We start from the raw sequence: 20,528 nt of genomic DNA on the forward strand, positions 1-20,528 counted from the left end.
ACTCTACAATTCGAAAGAATTCTTCCAAATTGCCCTCCCAAAGCATCAAAATTGAGGTCTCGGCTCCAAGAATTATGTATTTAGGAGTTCTTCACCCTGCTACAGGCCAGTGTGGTTGAGCCTATCCCACCAGGTGAAGAAGGGAAGAGATTTTACTCCAACTACTACCTGGACCCCAGGAAAACAGGAGGATTGTCTCTTCTACTAGACCTAAGGTTCTTGAACAAATATCTAGTAAAACAAAAGTTCAGTATGGTTTCCCTGGTCATCTTGATTCCTATGATTTAGGGCAATGATTGGCTATGGTCTCTGGACTTAAGGAATATGTATATCTACATTCAGGTACATCCCACCCATAGGAAGTATCTTGGATTCAAAGTAGGGAAACATCACTACCAGTATCATATTCTGCCATTTCGCCTCACATCGGTTCCTAGAATATTCAAAAAATGTCTTGCAGTAATCGTAGAATCACTACACAAATTGGGAGTGTGTGTCCCTACCTAGATGATTGGTCATTAAAGGAAGGAGCTCAAGAATCAATGCGTAAAATTATTTGGTTGCTGGAACTACTAAGGTTAATCGTAAAGTTTTTAAAGTCCCATCTTACTGTACAATAGTTGAAGTTGTTAGGAGCACTGCTAGACACAGTTCTGGCTCAAGCTTTTTTTTCAGAACAGCGAACGGAGGTGTTGACCTCTTCAGCACTGTAAGTTCATCAGAGCCAGCAGCTTTCAGCTTGACATATGATGAGATTGTTGGGCCACTGTTTAAATCACACCTGTACCACGCCTTCATTTGAGGCCAGCCCAGTGGACTATAACATCTTAGTGGTCCCGAGCCAGATGTGATTGTCACTTTCTGTCCAGGAGTTTGTCTTGGTGGATAATTAGAAGCTATTTGAGTATGGGACTTCTATTCCAAATTGCTCCACCCCACGAGATATTGATAAAGGCTTTCAGAGGTCAGTTAATGCATCACATTATCCTCATTGAAACAGACAAATCAGGTTGCAATATATCAATGTAAACAAGCAGGGAAGCACCGCCATACTTTATGTAAGGATGCAGTCAGGATGTGGTATTGATTTTGAGCCATAGTATCATGGTCAGAGCCACTTACCTAGCAGGGAAGAGCAACTGTGTGAGCCGGATAATGCAACCATACAAGTGGTCTCTCAGCATGAGAATAGCCTGAGAGATTTAGAGAGTGAGGCACTTCCTCGATTTGATCTTTTCGCCACTCGCCTGTACAGCAAGATCCCTCAGTTCTGCTCCAGAATGGGAGCTTATGGCAGACTAGTCTTGGCTGCATTTCTCAATTGGGGAAAGGATATGCTCTGTGCATATTCTCCTATTCTTTTCATAGGGAAAGCTCTGCTGAAACTCGAACAAGACCAGGGAACCATGATACTCATTGCCACTTATTGGCTGAGACAGCGTTTATTTATGACATTTATACCCCACATTTTCCAGCACAGTTTTGAGTTCAATGTGGCTAACAAGGTAAGAAGAAGTCATTACAAAATATGAATAAAAGTACATAAACCTGCTCATCAATAAGGAAAGACTCATAAATATATAAAGAATTTGATGGTAAAGCATATTGGGGAGAATGGAAAGGGGGGGGGGGGGGGGGGGCGGCAGATTAGGCACCAGGATTAATTGACAGAAATTTTTTTGAAAAGGAAAGATTTAAAAAACTTACCAAAAACCAAGTAATCATGTTGGGAGCTTATATTTTATGGCAAGGAATTCCACCATTTAGTACCTTGGAGGGGCATAATCGAACGTCGCCGGCCAAATAGATCGCTGGCGATCTATGTTGGCGGCGGCGCTACAGCTGGCCGGAACCGTATTATCGAAAAAGATGGCCGGACATCTTTTTTTTCGATAATACGGTTTAGCCCGGCCAAATGCCGTGGAGTTCGCTGGTTTTGAGATGGCTGGGTTTGTTTTTCAGCGATAATGGAAAGTTATGTCGGCCATCTCAAACCCTGGCCAAATTCAAGGCATTTGGCCGTGGGAGGAGCCAGCATTTTTAGTGCACTGGCCCCCCCTGACATGCCAGGACACCAACCAGCCACCCTAGGGGTCACTGCGGTGGACTTCAGAAAAGCTCCCACGTGCATAGCTCCCTTACTTTGGGAGCTGAGCCCCCCAACCCCCCCCCCCCCCCAAACCCACTACCCACAAATGTACTGCACCCACTAAATGCTCCAGGGACCTGCATACAGCCTCTAGGACTTGTTGCTGCTGTATAACTTTGGCACACCAGTTCACACCTGAAGACTAATCTCTCTGAAAAAGTCCTTTCTTGAAATAACCACGTTTACTTACAGTTAACTGCAGATCAGAGGTTGTGCCCTACTGGCAAAGAGTCCCCTGGTACTAAGATTAGCAGTAGGTCAGAGCTGGCACAATGGTGTACAATGCCCTCTTTCAGCACCATTCAAGGTAAGAACTACGTTCTCTAACGTGGGTAACACAGGAAAGGGAACTAAAACTGGCTTACAAAAATGGCCGCTACCTCATGGACTACAACAGGAAACAAAACAGGGTATACTCTGACCCAGTTAGCAGGGGGGAAAAGCACCATGGGAGTAGAGCCCAGTACCCTACACCCACCACAATGCATTGCTAATGTGACTCTGCAGGGCACCTAACAGAAAAGGTGTCACACTCACCCGAGAGCCACATCGCAACCAGGGAAAGGCTGTCGGAGGATACAACACATTCTGCTGTCATGGAGGTGGGTACGGCATTTGAGGCTGGCATACAGGCTGGCAAAAAAGGTTTTTAGTTTTATTTTTTTAGTTTGGAAGGGGATTGGTGACCACTGGGGAGTATGGGGAGGTCATACCGCATTCCCTCCAGTGGTCATCTGGTCAGTTGGGGCACCTTTTTTAGGCTTGGTCGTGAAAATAAAAGGACCAAGTAAAGCCGGTGAAATACTGCTTAACACCACTTTTTGTTTTCCATTATCGGCGAAAGCCGGCCATCTGGTAGCCACGCCCATGCCTGCCCATGTCCCGCCTTCGCTAATCTACCGACATGCCCCCTTGAACTTTCGCCGACGAAGCTGCAAAAATGCTGCTTTTTATTATACCGATTTCGCCGCTTTTAAGAAATCACCGGCCATCTCCCAATTTGTGTCGGAAGATGGCTGGCGATCACTTTTGATTATAAGCTGGTTGGTATGAAAAAGTAGCTGAATATATAGATTTATAATCTACTTTCTTACAGGTTGGAAAATGAAGACGCAGGTAGTCTGTTACATCAAAGATTGAGTTGCAAGAAGGCAAAGTAACAAGAGGCAACATATAGTCAGGGGCAATACCATACAAAATCTGTAATATGAAAGCACAGAGTTTAAGTACAATCCTGGCCCTAATGGGAAGCCAGTGTAAATGTATGAGCAAGGGAGTAGCCCTCTTAGAGTGTGGTACATGCATGACAAGTCTAGCCACAGTATTCTTCTATGTTTGTGCAGCGCTGCGTACGTAGCGCTATAAAAATGCTAAATAGTAGTAGTAGTAGTATTCTGGGCAGTTCGCAGTTTTTTTTTAAGATGCATTCTTTACACCCTGCATAGATAGAATTATAATAATCAAATAGGATCAAGACAAGAGATTGGACAAATAATCTGAAAATATCAATTAAAAAAAGAGACCTAATAAGTTTTAGCATCCAAGTAATTTATAAGATTTAGTAACCACCAAGACACCTGAGATTCAAAGGTTAAGTGCCGATCGACAACAACCCCTAAAATGTTTAGAGTGGACTCCAAAGGATAAGAAATACTGTCAGTGCTAAATTTGCTGCAGGGATCATGGTCAAACAGATTAGTTATTAGAAAAAATTTTGTCTTCTTCCAATTTAATTTTAGCCTGTATTCAGACGCCCGGAATTCCATTAAATCAAGACCAGTTTTAATCCTATATAGAATTCCCTGGATGTCACCTCGAAAAGGGATGTAAATAGCAACATGACATAAGTCATGACGGAAAATTGTAAGCCACATTGAGCCTGCAAATAGGTGGGAAAATGTGGGATACAAATGCAACAAATAAATAAATAATAAATAAACATTCACATAGATAAAAGGATGGAATCCCAATGGCTCAAGTCTCTCCCCCCCCCCACCCCTCCTGGTCTAGCGGAGCAATCATGACATGAGGGTATGTGTCCTGTCCTAAAAGATTTCACTAAGAGGTCATATTTTAATTGAAGATATGCTGTCTGGTTTGAGGACAAGGACTTAGACCGTTCTCTGCTTGAATATCTAATACACCTTTCCAAGTATGACATCAAGGCCAACTATGTAAAGGTTCACTTCAGTGCAATTGGAGTTGATCACCATGTAGAAGGTAAACCCATCTCTGCTTAGCATTAACAAGTTTGCTTTATGTGGGGTTTGCTGCTATAAAAAGTCCCCTGCAAAGGCCTGTACAGTATCGTGGGATCTCAATATCATCCTCCTCAGCTGATGAAAGCGCCTTTTGAACCACTTGACATTTGAAGTACCTGACCCTGAAAGGCCTTGTTTTTGGTGGCAGTCACGTCATCCCACAGAATCAGTTAGCTTCAGGCTCTAGTAGCTGATTCATCTTGCACGCAATTTCATCACAACATAGTAGTTCTGCGTATGCATACTAAGTTTCTTCTTAAGGTGTGGAGTTCCATCTTAATCAGTCATTTGTTCTGTCAACATGTTTCCCAAAACCCCATGGCCATCTTGGTGAAAGTGCAGTGCAGACTTCAGACTGCAAGAGAGCCTTGGCTTGCTATCTGGAGCAGACTAAAGCCACGTAAAGTCTACCCAGCTGTTTGTTTCTTTTGACCTTAACAGAATGGGAGCAGCCATCAGTAAATGCACTTTATCTGATTGGCTAGCAGGTTGTATTTTCTTCATTTATGCCCAAGCTGGAGAGTCATGTCATGGCTCATAATATCAAAGCCATCAACGCGTCGGTAGCTCACCTAAATTCAGCCTCCATAGAAGAGATCTGTAAAGCTGCGATGTGGTGATTTATCCACACATTCACATCTTACTACGATGTAGAGTAGAATTCCCAACATGATAGCCAGTTTTGTCAGACAGTCCTTCATTATTTATTTGGGGTCTAGAATCAAACTTCTTCCTTCAGGACCATTTTGTTTTTCATGCTGCTCCAAAGAAAAAGAAAAGTCTTTACCTATTGCAGGCCCTGTTGTTTTTCCCCTTTTTATTTTGGACAGTAGGGATTCCCATATGTTTAAAATTGTCCTGCTTGTCCTTGGAGATAGCGAAGTTACTCACCCTTTGCTAGTGTTCTCCAAGGACAGCAGGACACACATTCTCACTTACCCACACCTTCTCTAGGAGTTGTATTCTTTCAGCTTTTATATTAGCCCGGCTTAGTCCAACCTGACGTCAGCAAGGAGGAATGCGCTTGCATATGTGATGGACACTGCCAAAAGCATCTTCAGTATCTGAATGCTGGAGAATGTCCCCGTACTGAAGTTCTACCAGATTACATCACTCATTTGTGACATACGTGAGAATGTGTGTCCTGTTGTCCTTGGAGAACACTTGTTGCAGGTGAGTAACTTTTCTTTCTGGAGATATGACTGTGTATTGCTGGGAGACTGTTGAACCTGGTAATTGCTCTCTCCTTTCAGTGTCCAGTCCCAAAAAGACACGATCCAGGCTTGGGTTTGTGAACCAAAATGAAATTTACTTATCTATCAAAATATTTGAACAAGTGAAAATTAGTAAAAGAATATAAAGAATAAAATTGAAATCACAGTTGGTTTCTCCATTACCTCTAGCACTTGGTAAAGAAATTCAACTTCCTAGCTGCTTGTCGCTAACTCTAGAGCTGCCAACTCAGACTCCACAAATGACATTTTTCTCCTCCTCAAACTCCAGTCAGATACCTTCACAAGATGAGCTAAGATTTTGGTTTCAAGCTTGAGGCATCTTTCTCCCTCCAGGGCCCTGACCCTCCTGGTTCCAACTCCTTTAAACTTCCTTTAACTCCTCAGCTTGTTTGCTGAGATAAGACAAGTTTTTCTCCATTCTTTGGCTACAGATGGCCAGATCCTCAAGAAGCGTAATTCAAGAGAGAGCGTGAGTCAAGTACTCATAACAGCTTTAAGAAATTTCCACTTTGCCTCAAAAACTAGAGCACAGAACATGACCGCCACACAGAAAATGCCTCTCCATCTTGTATTCCTTTGCAGTCCAAAGCTAGAGAAATATACAGGCAACCTATAGGTCCATTCAGTAGTCGGACTCCTTGCTCTTTCCAAAGAGTTCCCATAATTCATTCTCTGTCAGAGAGCAGGCGGGATACTGTGGCACATGAGTACAGACCTGTAAAGCTTGGTCTCATGCCGGCACACAACACTTTTGCATCTCAAGAGGGGAGATGCTGTACACCAGGAGGAAGAGGTCGGGGAAGGGGAGATTCTGGACCTGGCATGGATGGGTAGGGAGCAGAAATGCTGTGGACCCATGTATAGACGGGACTGGGGCAACTGATGCACAAATCATTACAGTTCTTAAAGGAGAAAATAGGAATGCGACTTATACACGAGGGGGACCTATATGCAGGTTTTTATAGTATATTCTGTAACTTTGTTCTAGTTGTTGACTCTGTTGACTCTGAGTTTTCTGTTTTAGTTTTTGGTGAATTTGTGTTATATTTGTTCTTCCATTATTATTGGAGTATCTTCGTAAAATGTTAACCACTTTGAATTCATTTGGAAAATACCAGTATAGAAAACACTGATAGTATAGAGCATGCAGACATTTCCCAACATGAAGGGAGTGTTAAAATTGATGCGTTCTTGTAATCAAGCAGATGAATCCTTAATCAAATGCATTGTGCCCATCTACCAGCAGGTGGAGATAGAGAACACGAACTGAACTGTGTTATATAGGACAGCCTGCAGTTTGGTCTGCCAGTATTCTCTATGTCCAGCAGGCTGTGGACAGCTTCCCATCTGCATCTGGTCTTCTGTTTGATGGCTCCTGTTCCTTTAGGTTTGTTCGAGCCTGGGGTGGGAGGCCTTGGCTGGTGCCTCCTGGGGTATACCTGGTGGTTCCTAGTCCCCTCCCCCTGGCTGCAGGCTTCCCCTTCCTCATTGTGGAGAGCAAAAAAACAACAACAAAACCCCCCCCCCCCCCCCCAATAAAAACAGTAGAGCTCTCCCTGTAGTTCTGAACCTCTTTGACTGAGAGATCAGTTCAGAAGCCATGGTTTATTTTGCTGTGGGTGGCAGGGGTTGTTAACTAAAATCCAGCTCGCTGGACACTTTTCAGAACTTGCACCTGCGGTCACATTTCCGTGGGAATGCGGTGTGTACTGCTTTAAATCTTTTAATTACTGTCTGGGTTTGTTTCAGCGGTTTACTTTTGCTTTTGTTCAGTATCATGATTTGCTGTTCCAGCGGTCCCAGCAGTGCTGTTTGGTTCATAGACTTGTGCCTCACTCATGTCATGGATGGTGCTGTGGATTCCCATGCTCTTCCCTTCACCTCTGCATCGGGGTTAGCGGTGGTGGCCATTTTCGAACCACGTGGTGAGCAACTGCTGTCTTGAGGCTCTGCTCTCCCTATCTCTTTTGTGCAGACGGGTACCTCGGATGTGGAGTTTAGCGCTTCTGCTGGGGAGGCTTCTTTACAGGCTTCACAAGTGCCTTTTTCTCCGGAATTCTTTTTGGTAATACACCAGGCTTACGTAATGAAATGGCCCCTGCCTTCTCCGGCTCCCCTGACTCTGGGTGTGAGCTTCGTAGCAACTACCTCTACTAAACAGTGGAAAGTGAACACGGTCACTGCCCTATCTCCGGCCTTGCCGCCTCCTCCTCTACTCTCTGGGGAGGGGGGGCTGTTTGTCTGGTTGCTGCCTTCTCCTCTAGAGGACATCCTGGAGGAAAGGGAATTGCTTCTGGATGAGATGGATGACCCCTCTGCAGTGCGGGTCTTCCACAGGGAGGAACTCCCCTCCTTCATTGTCCAAGTCTCTGGAGGTGCTCAATATTTGTTTCCTCACCTTCATCAACCTTGGCAGCCAACCTTTTGATGGTAAGAACCAAAAAGCCCACATATACTTTTCCTGTGCATGAGACCACGCAGGAGCTCATTTCAGAGCAGTGGAATATACCGGACGCTGGCCTCAGTGGCCATGGCAGTGGGTGAGTTGTACTCCATTTCCCCTGAGGAGGTTGACCTCTTGAAGCTGCCTAAGATGGATTCCCTGATGACAGCGGTCACCAAGAAGCCAACTCTTCCAGTAGAGGGCAGCATTGCTGGAGTTGGCTCTTAAGCTCTCCTTTGAGGTCTCCAGCCTGTCCTTGCAATTCATATACTGCTTGTGCCTGTTTGACTTGGGTGTAGCATGCAGTGGATTCCTTTCCAGAGGTGGAGGGTCTTCAGGCCATGGACTTCCCTGCCCTGGAAATAGGAGTTGCCTATCTGGCGGATGTTTTATGTGATTTGATAAGGGCCTCCGCAAAGCAGATCATGTTTTCTGTTATGGCTCGGCATTTGTGGATGGTTTGCTGCCAGTGCATCCAAGCAACGAGGCTTCTGTTTGGGGAAGACCTAGAAATATTGGTCAAATGCCTGGGAAAGTCCAGGGTCCACAGTGGCCTTTGCATTCACCTCCTTTTGAGCCCTTGTGGAAGGCGATGTTTAAGGATCTCAACTTGAAGTCTCTGTTTCTAGTGGCTATTGCATCTGCCAGGTGCATTTCTGAACTCTAGGCACTGTCCTATTGGAATCCGTTCCTCCGTTTAACTGAGGCGGGCATGTCCCTTCAAACCATCCCCTCCTTGCCCAAGGTGGTGTCTGCATTCCACCTCAATCAGTCATTGTTTCTCCCGACATTTACAAGGGAGGCCTATGAGGGAGCCTATCCTTTTCGTTCCCTAGATGTCCAACGGGTGCTGATGCATTATCTGGAGGTCACTAATGACTTCCATAGATTTGGTTATCTTTGTGTGCTTTTCTCCAGGCAAATAGGGGTGCGGCTATGTCCAAGGCTATAGTGGCACATGGGATCAAGGACTGTGTATCTTCAACGTACTTACTGGTCGGTAAGTCGTCTCTGCTTTCTTTGCATTCACATTCTACTGGGGCGATTTCCATTCCTGGGCAGATGTTCGGTCTCTGTCCCTGGAGAAAATTTGCCGCTTGGCTATTTGTTCTTCTCTGCATACCTTTGTGAAGCATTATCGGGTTGAAGTTGCAGTGAGCTCTAACGTGAAGTTTGGGGCGTTGGTGCTCTTGGCTCCGGTGTCATCTGCTTCCCATCCGACTTGAGGACTGCTTTGCTACATCCCATTCATTTCTGGATTCATCTGCATGATAACAAGGAAGGAAAAATTATGTCTTTCCTGAAAATTTTCTTTCCTTTAGTCATAGCAGATGAATCCAGAACCCCACCCTGATGTATTACGTCTCTGCTGTTGATTTTTCAGTTCAGGTTTGCTGAGGGAGTTCTCATTCTTCTCATTGTTTCTATGTGGTTCTTCCCTTGTGAGGAAGGGGAAGTTTTTCTTTTTCCTTGCTTTCTGCTTTGTCAGGAGTATACTGACTGACCAGACTGCAGGCTGTCATATATAACACAAATCAGTTTGTGTTCTCTATCTCCACGTGCTGGGGCATGGATATAACCCATTTGTTTTTGGATTCATCTGCTGTGACTAAAGGAAAGAAAATGATGAGGTAAGACATACTTTTTTCTTTCATTTAGCTTAATTTTCCATGTAAATGTGTTATTAACTATCATAAGTACATAAGTATTGCCACACTGGGACAGACCAAAGGTCCATCAAGCTCATCGTCCTGTTTCCAACAGTGGCCAATCCAGGTCACAAATACCTGGCAAGATCCCAAAAGAGTTCAATACATTTTATGCTGCATATCCCAGAAATAATAATCTTGCCTCACCAATCTATTACATTTCTTTGAAGGGGTGAACAAACATGTGGATAAAGGTAAGCCTGTTGCTATTGTGTATCTGGATTTATCAAAATGCGTTTGACAAAGTACCTCATGAAAGATTCCAGATGAAATTAGAGAGTCATGGGATAGAAGGTAGTGTCCTGTTGTGGATTAAAAACTGGTTAAAAGATAGAAAACAGAGAATAGGATTAAATGGTCATTATTCTCAATGGAGAGGGTAGTTAGTGGGGTTCCCCAGGGGTCTGTGCTGGGACCGCTGCTTTTTAACATATTTATCAATGACCTAGAGATGGGAGTAACTAGTGAGGTAATTAATTTTGCTGACAAAAAGTTATTCAAAGTCGTTAAATCGCGGGAGGATTGTGAAAAATTACAAGAGGACCTTACGAGACTGGTAGACTGGGCGTCTAAATGACAGATGACGTTTAATGTGAGCAAGTGCAAAGTGATGCATGTGAGAAAGAGGAACCTGAATTATAGCTACTGTAGGATAACCACAGATAATAAATTATCCCGGACGAGCCCCCATTTGAGGGATAACCATAGATAATAAATTACCTGTGTCCCAGGTTCCCCAAACAGAACTATCTGCAAGCAAATTATCCTGTACTCGGCCTAGGGGTGGGAACCTTGGAACTTAGCCAAATACTTCCGTTAGAAAGAACTGCAAGTGAAAACGCAGGCTGGAATATATATTAGATTTATTATAGATAAGAAAATATAGGCACTCTGGCAAAGCTTTGGCTGAGTACAAAATTACTGGCTGATAAAAATTACACTCATATGTCACACTACTAAACACTAATTCTTACTGGTTACCAGATAATATTATACCACTGATAAGTCACACTATGTTACGAGGTAGTACAGTTATTAGCAGCTCCTCCTGATCACAAGTATGACGTCACCAGCCTTCTGCTCAGGTAATTACCACTAACTAGCCCCCGACTAACAGGAAATAAATCACTGTGTTGCTCACCAGGCTGACCTCAGGGCCGTCTCTCGGGAGCTGGCATGGGATACTCCACAGACTCAAACTGGATTCACAGCGAGTCTCAGTCAGAGCTGGAAGGGAACTCTGCAGCAGACAAGGAGGGCACAGGTCACTCAGTGCAGATACAGCTGAACCACGATACTTTCCTCGCGTTACACAGTTCATCAGTTGGTGGACCTTATTAGGTCTCACTGGTCTTCTTTCCACCTCCACCTTCTTCCAAGGTTTCCGACTAACTGAATTCTCCTTGTTCCCGCTCTCCTGAGTCCCTGATACACAGGTGACCAGCCAGGACCAATCTGGATCTTCCTCGGCTCACTGCATGGCAAGAAACGTCCGTTGTTCTTGACCTTCAAGTTGTTACATTTTTGGTATGCAGTTTCTGTTTCTCACCCACCTTGCTGGAGCCTTCAGCTTCTCGGAGAGATAAGGGGGGCCTGTTTTGCCCACAGCATGTCCTTGGATGATACATGACTTGCTAGTGATTTTCCAGAAAGCTGAATTAGCTAAATCCACTGCTGTGCAGGTCAGCGTTTACAGCCTCCATTTTGCTGTCATAGGATTATACAGGCCAAGGCCCGCAAAGTGAGACACACAGGGAAATACTCCTACACTACGTCATGCAAGGTTCCATGTTGATGATACGTTGAAACCTTCTGCTCAGTGTGCTGCTGTGGCTAAGAAAGCAAATAGAATGTTAGCTATTATTAGGAAAAGAATGGAAAACAAAAATGAGGATGTTATAATGCCTTTGTATCGTTCCATGGTGCGACCGCACCTCGAATATTGTGTTCAGTTGTGGTTGCCATATCTCAAAAAAGATATAGTGTAATTAGAAAAGGTGCAGAGAAGGGCGACAAAAATGATAAAGGGGATGGGACGACTTCCCTATGAGGAAAGGCTAAAGCGTCTAGGGCTCTTCAGCTTGGAGAAAAGGTGGCTGAGGGGAGATATGATAGAGGTCTATAAAATAATGAGTGGAGTTGAACGGGTAGATGTGAAGCGGCTGTTCACACTTTCCAAAAGTACTAGGACTAGGGGGCATGCGATGAAGCTACAATGTATTAAATTTGAAATGAATGGGAGAGAATATTTCTTCACTCAATGTGTAATTAAACTCTGGAATTCGTTGCCAGAGAATGTGGAGTTTTTAAAAGGTTTGGACGACTTCCTAAAGGAAGTTTGGACTTGGGGAAAATCCACTATTTCTGGGATAAGCAGTATAAAATGTTTTGTACTTTTTGGGATCTTGCAAGGTATTTGTGATCTGGATTGGCCACTGTTGGAAACAGGATGCTTGGCTTGATGGACCTTTGGTCTTTCCCAGTATGGCAGTACTTATGTATTTGAAATTATTCACAATCTTTCGTCTGGGCCCTTCTGTGCCTTCTAGAGACTAATGCTGTGACAGAAACTTCAAGTTTTAAAACTATGGGGAAATGTGTATGGAAACTAGCTAATAAAGTTTGCATGCCTTTTTTTATTTTAAAATTCTGTGTTTATCAGTAGCCTACAATTACTCTTTTAAACTGCAATCTTTGTTACCAAGCTCAGAATAAAATAATGTCACTTACCCACAATTGTGTGTTTATCAAGTCAGCTGAGTTCCTACAAGGGATGACTACTTCTGCCAAAAACTATCTCACCAGAGAGGATTTGGTAAATGGGTACTACCTTATGGGTTTTTTTTTTTGTTTCAATTAATATTTTATTTTCAAAAATTTACTACAAACAGTACACACACATATGCACTATAAATGCACTATTCACAAAACAACCAACAAATTCCCCTAAACAACCCTCCCTTCCAAAACTACATGCCTGCAAATCCCCAGCAGAATGCCTTGTGGATTTGTCAAGAGGTGGGCTGCAGTTTGGAGAAGAGGCCGGTGCCAGCAGCAGGGCAGTCTATGGGAATTGCTGCCACTGCTGCCTTTGGGAAAAGAAAATAAGGTTGAGGAGGGAAAGGGAGAGTGCCGCCTGAGGCTCCCGCCTCAGTTGGCCTAAGGGTAGGGCTGCCACTGTGTTAGAGAAAGTTGTTGTATGTTAAAGTGTGTAGGCACGTTAGGGACATGCTACTGAAACTGGGACTGCACTTGAGGAAACTTCATTAGAAGTATCAAGCCTGTGAGAAAACAGAGCTGATAACTGTCCCTTTGTGTACATAGTGTTTTGAGGTTTATCTGCATCCTGCGTGTGAGTGCTACATTTGTGTGATGTCCTGCAGCCAGCTAGTACCCATGCTGCTTACATTGCTGCTGCTATCTATCTATCTATCTATCTATCTATCTATCTATCTATCTATCTATCTATCTATCTATATATGTGTGTGTGTGTATATATATATATATATATATATATAATGTACAGTGCACTCCATTTAAGTGCACGTCGGGTAGGCGCATGCTCTGTTTAACTGCATTCCGTACTTCGGTCCTGTTTTTGGCACCATCAATTACTATGGGGACAAACTTCGGTTTAGCGCACCACTGATAAGTGCAAGATTCGCTTATTTGCATGGTTCAAGACTGCTCCTCCGCAGGAAAGATTCCGCATAAGCGCGTGCATGGAATATGGAAGCCGATTGGCGCGTGACAACCAACGAGATTTCAAATTTACTGCCTTTTTAACTGCCACAGGCAGAATAAGCAAAAGAATGTTGTTAGAGCGTACACCGGGGTCGTCATCACGGCGGAACTGTAGGACTTTAACACTGGCTGAACAAATAGAAGTTCTTAAAAAATTAGAAAGCAAACAGTCAAGTATCTATTGCTAAAGAATATGGTGTCAGTCCCAGTCACATTTCATGTGTCTTGAAGCAGAAAGACCAGCTTCTGGAAGACTGGCAAAACAATACAAATCCACAACGGAAACGAAAACGGGTAGGAAAAGCTGAGGAGGTAGAAGATGCTCTTCTTCGGTGGTTTTCTCGAGTCAGGAGCTGTTTCCTGTCAGTGGTCCACTACTTATGGAGAAAGCTAACCGGCTAGCTGAAAGTCTTGGACTACCTTGAAAGCCACTGTTGGGTGGTTGGAAAGATGGAAGGAGAGGAACAACATAAAATTCAAGAAACAGCATGGTGAAAAACAAGACGCTAATGACTTTGATGCTGAAAATTGGGTTGTTTCAGTTCTTCCTACCATCTTCAACGAGTTTGCGCCTCGTGACATTTTCAATGCTGACGAAAACGGTCTCTACTGGTGAGCGATTTCTGATGAAACACTTGCATTCAACTATGCCGAAACTACTGGAGGTAAAATGTCGGAGGACCGACTGATGATCCTCCTTTGCTGCAATATGGATGGGAGTGAGAAGTTGGAACCCTTTGTCATTGGAAAGAGCAAACAGCCCCATTGCTTCAAGAAAGTCAAACGACTTCCTGTGTCATACGAGTCTAACGCAAATTCATGGATGACTGGGGAAATTTGGAAACAGTGGCTAAAGAAGTTACACTAGAATGCGGGCACAAAAGCGTCAGATTTTGCTGCTTTGTGATAATTGTGCTGCACACGGTGATGATGTCAGGCTGTTTAACATCAAGGTGGTCTTCCTGCCACCAAACACTACCTCTCTGATCCAACGTATGGATCAGGGTATAATAGCCAATTTCAAACAACATTATCGGGCTCTTGTGCTACGTCGTCTGATGAGCATTATGGATCACCAGACTGGCAAGGATAAATGTGCTGTTGAACTGGCTCGTAATCTATCGCTGTTGGATTCCCTACATATGCAGAAAGAAGCCTGGAATCATGTTAAACAGGCAACCATTGTGAACTGCTACAAGCGGGCAAGCTTTGTTAAGGATGTGGAGAGGGATGAAACAGATGCAGCTGTTGCAAACGCGTCAGATGAAGAGGTTATTGACGTCCCAGCCCGTGTTACTGAAGAGAAGTTCCATTGCTACGTAGCTGTTGATTACGATCTACAAACAGCTGAAGATATCACTTATGTCGAGATGTGCGCCTACATGCAGGCAACAACAGCTGATGATGGAACAGATGAAGAAGTAAGCAGCGAGGGACATCCTGATGAAATTCAACAACCTCCTCCTCTCACTTTTGTAAGAGCGCTGGAGAGTCTCAACACCGTGCAGGCCTATTTGGAGGCCACTGGATATCAGTGCTATGATAGTTTTTACCATCTGGCAGATTTAGTCTATGGAACTCACAGACCCAAGATTGTACAGTGGACTATAACTGATTATGTCAAGTAAGCCTAATGTCAGTTAATGGAGACTGTATACTGTACGTATAATAATAAACAGTACTGTACATATGTTTATCAGATGTCAAGCTTCTTTGGGTCACAACGGTTAAGTGCATGCTGTGGTTAACTGCATGCATTTCTTTGGTCCCAGACCCTTGCACTTAAGCGGATTGCACTGTGTATATGTGTGTGTGTGTCTGTATGTATGTATGTCCATAGACCGCTACTAAATGGACTTGGGGAAAAATCCACAATTTCGTGAATAACATGTATAGAATGTTTGTGTACGTTTGGGAAGCTTGCCAGGTGCACTTGACCTGGATTGGCCTCTGTCGGGGACAGGATGCTGGGCTTGATGGTCCTTTGGTCTTTTCCTAGTATGGCATTACTTGTGTACTTATATCTATATCTATCTATCTATCTATCTATCTATCTATCTATCTATCTATCTATCTATCTATCTATTTTTTTATTACCTTTTTCATGACACTTTAGTGTGTAGGATTCATCATTGGGCGTTTCAAAATCATCTTGAAATTAAATTCAGAAAAGATGAAGCTGTTGTGGGTTGGTGACTGAAATAATACATTTCAGATCTGGGCCCTATGTTAGTGGGTTCTTATGTTCCATTGATGTGTTCTTTAAAATTCTGGGTGTTTGTCTAGATCAGAACTTCCCAGACTGGTTGGGGGTCATGAAACCCATGTTTGGGGTTATGAGCTGAGCACACAAATTGGAGTTGTGGCCTTTGAATGGTGAGTGCTGCTGTAGATCCAGCCTTAACTGTGGAAGAGCGGATTGGTCAGGTGGTTAAAAAAGTTCTCAAGTCAAATTATATCACTAGATAAAGGTTTACCTGAACAACATGTCATTGAAGTGGCCCCTGTTTCTCAACTTCACTATAGTCTTCTTGGGTATTTCCAATGGACTATTATCCCGACTGCAATCTTTAAAGAATAAAGAAGCAAAATTGGGGAAGTGATGGGAGCATGTTACTCCCTTTTTTATTAAGCTACACTGCTATCACTTTCTGCAAAAGTTCAGATTATTTTGTTTGTCCTAATAGATTATCTGTGGCTTAACCCTGCTGTATTTTCTACATTTGAATGTGGCAGGTTCCATAGCCTATTCCACCAGATCAGTGTTAGTTAATAAACTGTCATTTCCTTCTCAGAGGGAATGTTTTTATAAGAAGTCTTATGATGTAGTTTTGTGATTATAACATTTCTATTTTCTTGTAACTCACGTCCCCCCAAAATAAGGATGTCTAATAGATATATGCATCTACTTGAGCATTATTTGTGCTAAAGGAGTGTATAAATGGAATAACTTGGTGATTAATCTGACTATATTTTCATTTTTATTTCTTTTAATAATTTTGATTTGGTGTGATTTTAAGCTATATTGTTTTGTGATTATCTCTTTTTATGATATTGAAATGTGTGTTTTTGTAACCCCTCTTTTTGGGTTAAGCAGAATATAAGTATATATTTTAAATTAAAATACTGTCTGTGCAGAGCAGCTTGTTTATATAGCCATTAATTATACAGAATACACAGATTTTAATATGCATTAAAACTTGAAAAGTTGAGTTCGTAAGCGGGTCATGAATTTGATATACTACCTTTCTGTGGGGTTCTGTTTGCATACTACAAAAGACATTTTTTTTGAGTAGGTTGCAACGATATACTGGAGTACAAGAGAGGGATGGCTGTTGCCCCTGTCAGACACAACACACGTGCCTATTGAGCAATTTCGTTTGCGTCCTTGCCAGACCAGTCTAGACAAATGGGTCACAGAGATAGATTATATCAATACCGAGTCACCTAAGGGGTGCAGGAAGAAGTCAAATTGGGGGGGGGGGGGGGGTATCTTGAAATCTGAAACAATTTATTAAAACTTTCTAGACAGATTGAAGGCCAAGTCATTACCTTTGGACTAAAGTCATCATAAATCTCTAAAACTACTAGTTCCCCACATTCTGAAAGTTTCAGTGGGAAAATTTGTGTCTTACCTGATGATAATTTTCTTTTCTTTAGTCCTGCCAGACCAGTCCAGACAAATGAGTAGTTGTGCTCATCCACCAGCGGATGGAGACAAAAACTGAAAGTAGTTCTGTGTGACTTGCCCTTGTTAGGGCTGTGCGCAGCTGTAGACCACTCAGTATACTGTCTAGCCAAGCCATGGTACACTGATCCACACCCTTGGGTAACCGAAGACAGTAGAGCGTGAACTCATTCTCATTCAGAAGATGGATGCAAACAGGAGGCCAATCCCCCACTAGCGTACAGACCTTCCTCCAAGCCAAGAAGGGTGCAGCGCATCAGTATGACCCTGACAAAAGCAGGTACACCCTCTACTGACAGGCAGGTGTGACCCAAGTCAGGAGACGCGTACTCAGTCCAATGTGGCAGATGAAAATAGGAAGCTCTCTACTGACAAGCAGATATTGCACTGCTTCGTGAGGCCGCACACTGCCCTATGCCACTGAATAAGGCAGGCCCATTCTCCACTGTTAGTTGCTGCTTTGAATCAGGAGGCACTCATTCCGCACTCCCTGAATATCATGCCCTTGATTGATAAACACTTCACAACGGCATGAAGAGCTGAAGGACATGTGAAACAAAGTATGAAATGAAGGCCCCCCCCCCCCCCCCAAACAAAAAGAATGGGCACATGCCTGAAAAAGAAAACAAACACAATAGGAGGGTCCTGGAGTGGTCTGGCATGACTAAAGAAAAGAAAATGATCAGATATGACAAATTCTCCCTCCCTTTTCTGTCCTTGCCAGACCAGTCCAGACAAATCAGATGTGACAAAGCAGTTCCCCAAAAAGGGTGGGACTACTGTGGTGGTAGAAGATCAAAGAAAAACAGTGACAGCCAACACCTGGCCCAGAAGAAAGTGGAATGAGACAGACACTCTGGAAAGACAGCATAAACTTAACAGGAAGGAAAACGCTCAGTGCAGTCCCTTGCAGGCCAGCACCTATGATCCAGGATCAGAATACCAGCAGGAAGCAACACGAGACCATTCTCAAAAAATGCAGTCAGTTCCAACCCAGAGCTGACTGGCCCACTGAGCTCAAGGAATAGGAAGGGAATTATCCGCTCCCAGCAGAGTGGCCGAGCATAGGCTGGGAAAAAGCAATAGCCGGCTACACTGCTAGCCCAGGAACCGGCAAGCTGGAAACCAAGAAGCTAGATTCTGCTGCTAGTGTAGAGAGAAACGGAGACCCCCCACACCATTCTCTGCTGTGAACTTAGAAGCCAGTCAGACTGAGATACCACTAGAGAAGGGCAATTCGTAGGGCACTGGGTGAGAAAGACAAGTGAAAGGGGCCTGACCATAGACTCATGTCAGGAAATACATGGCAGAAGTAGCAGGCCCAGGAAAACCTCACCCCTCTTTGACCGCTATGCACCCACCTCTGTCAACACCAGAGAATCATGTGCCAGGCACACTTAATCTGCTTTACCACCGAAGTGGTAGGTACACTAATGAGGCAACAGAATGAGTTGGGCAATCCCATAGAAAGCAGTTGACCAGCAGGCTAAATATGCCCCTCCCAGTGGAGCCACGAGAGAAACTTCTGGCAAGAAAAAGAGGGGTCATCTGGGTCTTGTTTTAGCAGCAAGCTAGTGCAAAAGGAAGAGTTGGAACAAATGCAAGAGAGAGCGTATAGGTCCAATCCCAACCCAGGTGCTCAGCATCGTAAGACAGCCAGCACTCCGAAAGGCAGTAGTCTTGGCTATAAGAGAGTCCAAGAGGACCAGTCCGGATCTCTGGAAGAAAGAAAGAAAGATAAACCACTTTGTCCCTCGCTGGCAGATTGCCCACCCAGGCATAGCCAGAACAGCTGAACCCATTGGCAGAAAAACACATCACAAGACTGCAGCCAGAACTGAGAGCTGACCACAGATGAACCAGCACTGGGCAGAGAAAGGACTCCAGATGCACAAAGCCCAGGCGAAGACCCCAGTGCCTCACACCAACAAGTGGACTGGAACCGTAGGATCCAAACTGAACAGAGACAGAAATTTGGAAACCAGCCCCCTAGCAGAGGATGAACCTCTGAGACCAGGCTGAACGAAATTCCCTAGAGATGAAGGGAGGATAACCTGAGGATAAAACAAACACACCTGGCCTGAAGAGCTGCCAGCTCCAACATAGTCCATACAGGACCTGTGCAGAGCAGAAAAGCCCTACTCAGAACTGAAAAAGAGAAAGGGCAGTGGTGGACCACCGCCCCAGAGACCAAGACCAGGTGGCCAGTTTGCCTCATTCTGCAACTCAGAGGGCGAGAAATTGGTGTAGCTGCAACTGACCGGACATAAACACAGCTGAATCCTAGATAGAGTTCTGATCCGCTGACTGGAAGGAGATGCTGGCAGCAGAGACAAAAAAAGCCTACCCCTCTGCAGGAGAAAAGAGTGCCTGACATCCAGGAGAGAGGATACTAGCACAGCGGTGAAACACTGGTGAAACACTCCGAAGAGAGAAGACTGGTGCAGCTAGAAAACATCGGAGATGTCCACAACTCCGCAGAGAGGAGCCTGATGCAGCCGTGAACTACCGGATATGTCTGCAGCCCCGAAGACAGAAGACTGATATAGCTGGGGAAAAAATGAAGAAGTCTGCAAACTCCAAAGAGAGGAGATGAGCAGCTATGAAATAAGCCGTAAGGCGTGTAACACCAAAGAGAAAGGACAAACACAGCTTCAAAATACTGGACATGTCAGAACTCTGAGGAGAGGAGACTGCAGGCACCTGTGAAACATTGGAGATGTCTGCAGCTCCTCAGAGAGGAGACAAAATTTGCTGTGAAATGCTGGAGATGCCTGAAACTCCAAAGAGAGGGTAACCATGAAATATCGTAGATTTATACAAGAGAGAGATGGGGCAGCTGTAACACACAAGCAGGATCTGCACCCCAGCGGGGAGGATACTAGTGCATCTGTGAAAGGCCAGAGGTGTTTGCAACCCTGCAGGGAGGAGGCTGGTGCTTCTGCAAAACTCTGGAGAGGTCTGCAACTCCGAAGAGAGGAGACTGGTGCAGCAGTAAAACACAGACGAGATCTGCATCCCTGAAGGGAGGAGACCGGTGCATCTTTGAAGCTCCGGAGATGTCTAGAACCCCAAAGGGAGGAGACTGGTGCATCTGTAAAACTGTGGAGAGGTCTGTAACTTCGATGAGAGGAGACTGGTGCATTTGTGCAACACCAGAGCTGTCTGCAACTCCGAAGAGGGGAGATGGGCCACAGCTGCTAAATACCAGAGATGTTCTCAATTTCAGAAGGAGAGGAGCAGGTGGCAACTGTGAAATCCCATAGAAGATCACTATTCTAAGAGAGGAGATGGGAGCA

At 44.2% G+C, this 20,528-nt stretch overlaps 1 protein-coding gene across 4 annotated transcripts in view; it reads left to right on the plus strand.

Annotated features, from left to right (window-relative positions):
• ATF7IP (activating transcription factor 7 interacting protein) overlaps positions 1-20,528 on the plus strand; it is a 503,125-nt gene that overhangs the window by 220,358 nt on the left and 262,239 nt on the right. The window lies entirely within an intron of this gene.

Source organism: Microcaecilia unicolor, chromosome 1 (assembly GCF_901765095.1).
Source record: "Microcaecilia unicolor chromosome 1, aMicUni1.1, whole genome shotgun sequence".
Taxonomy (NCBI): domain Eukaryota; kingdom Metazoa; phylum Chordata; class Amphibia; order Gymnophiona; family Siphonopidae; genus Microcaecilia; species Microcaecilia unicolor.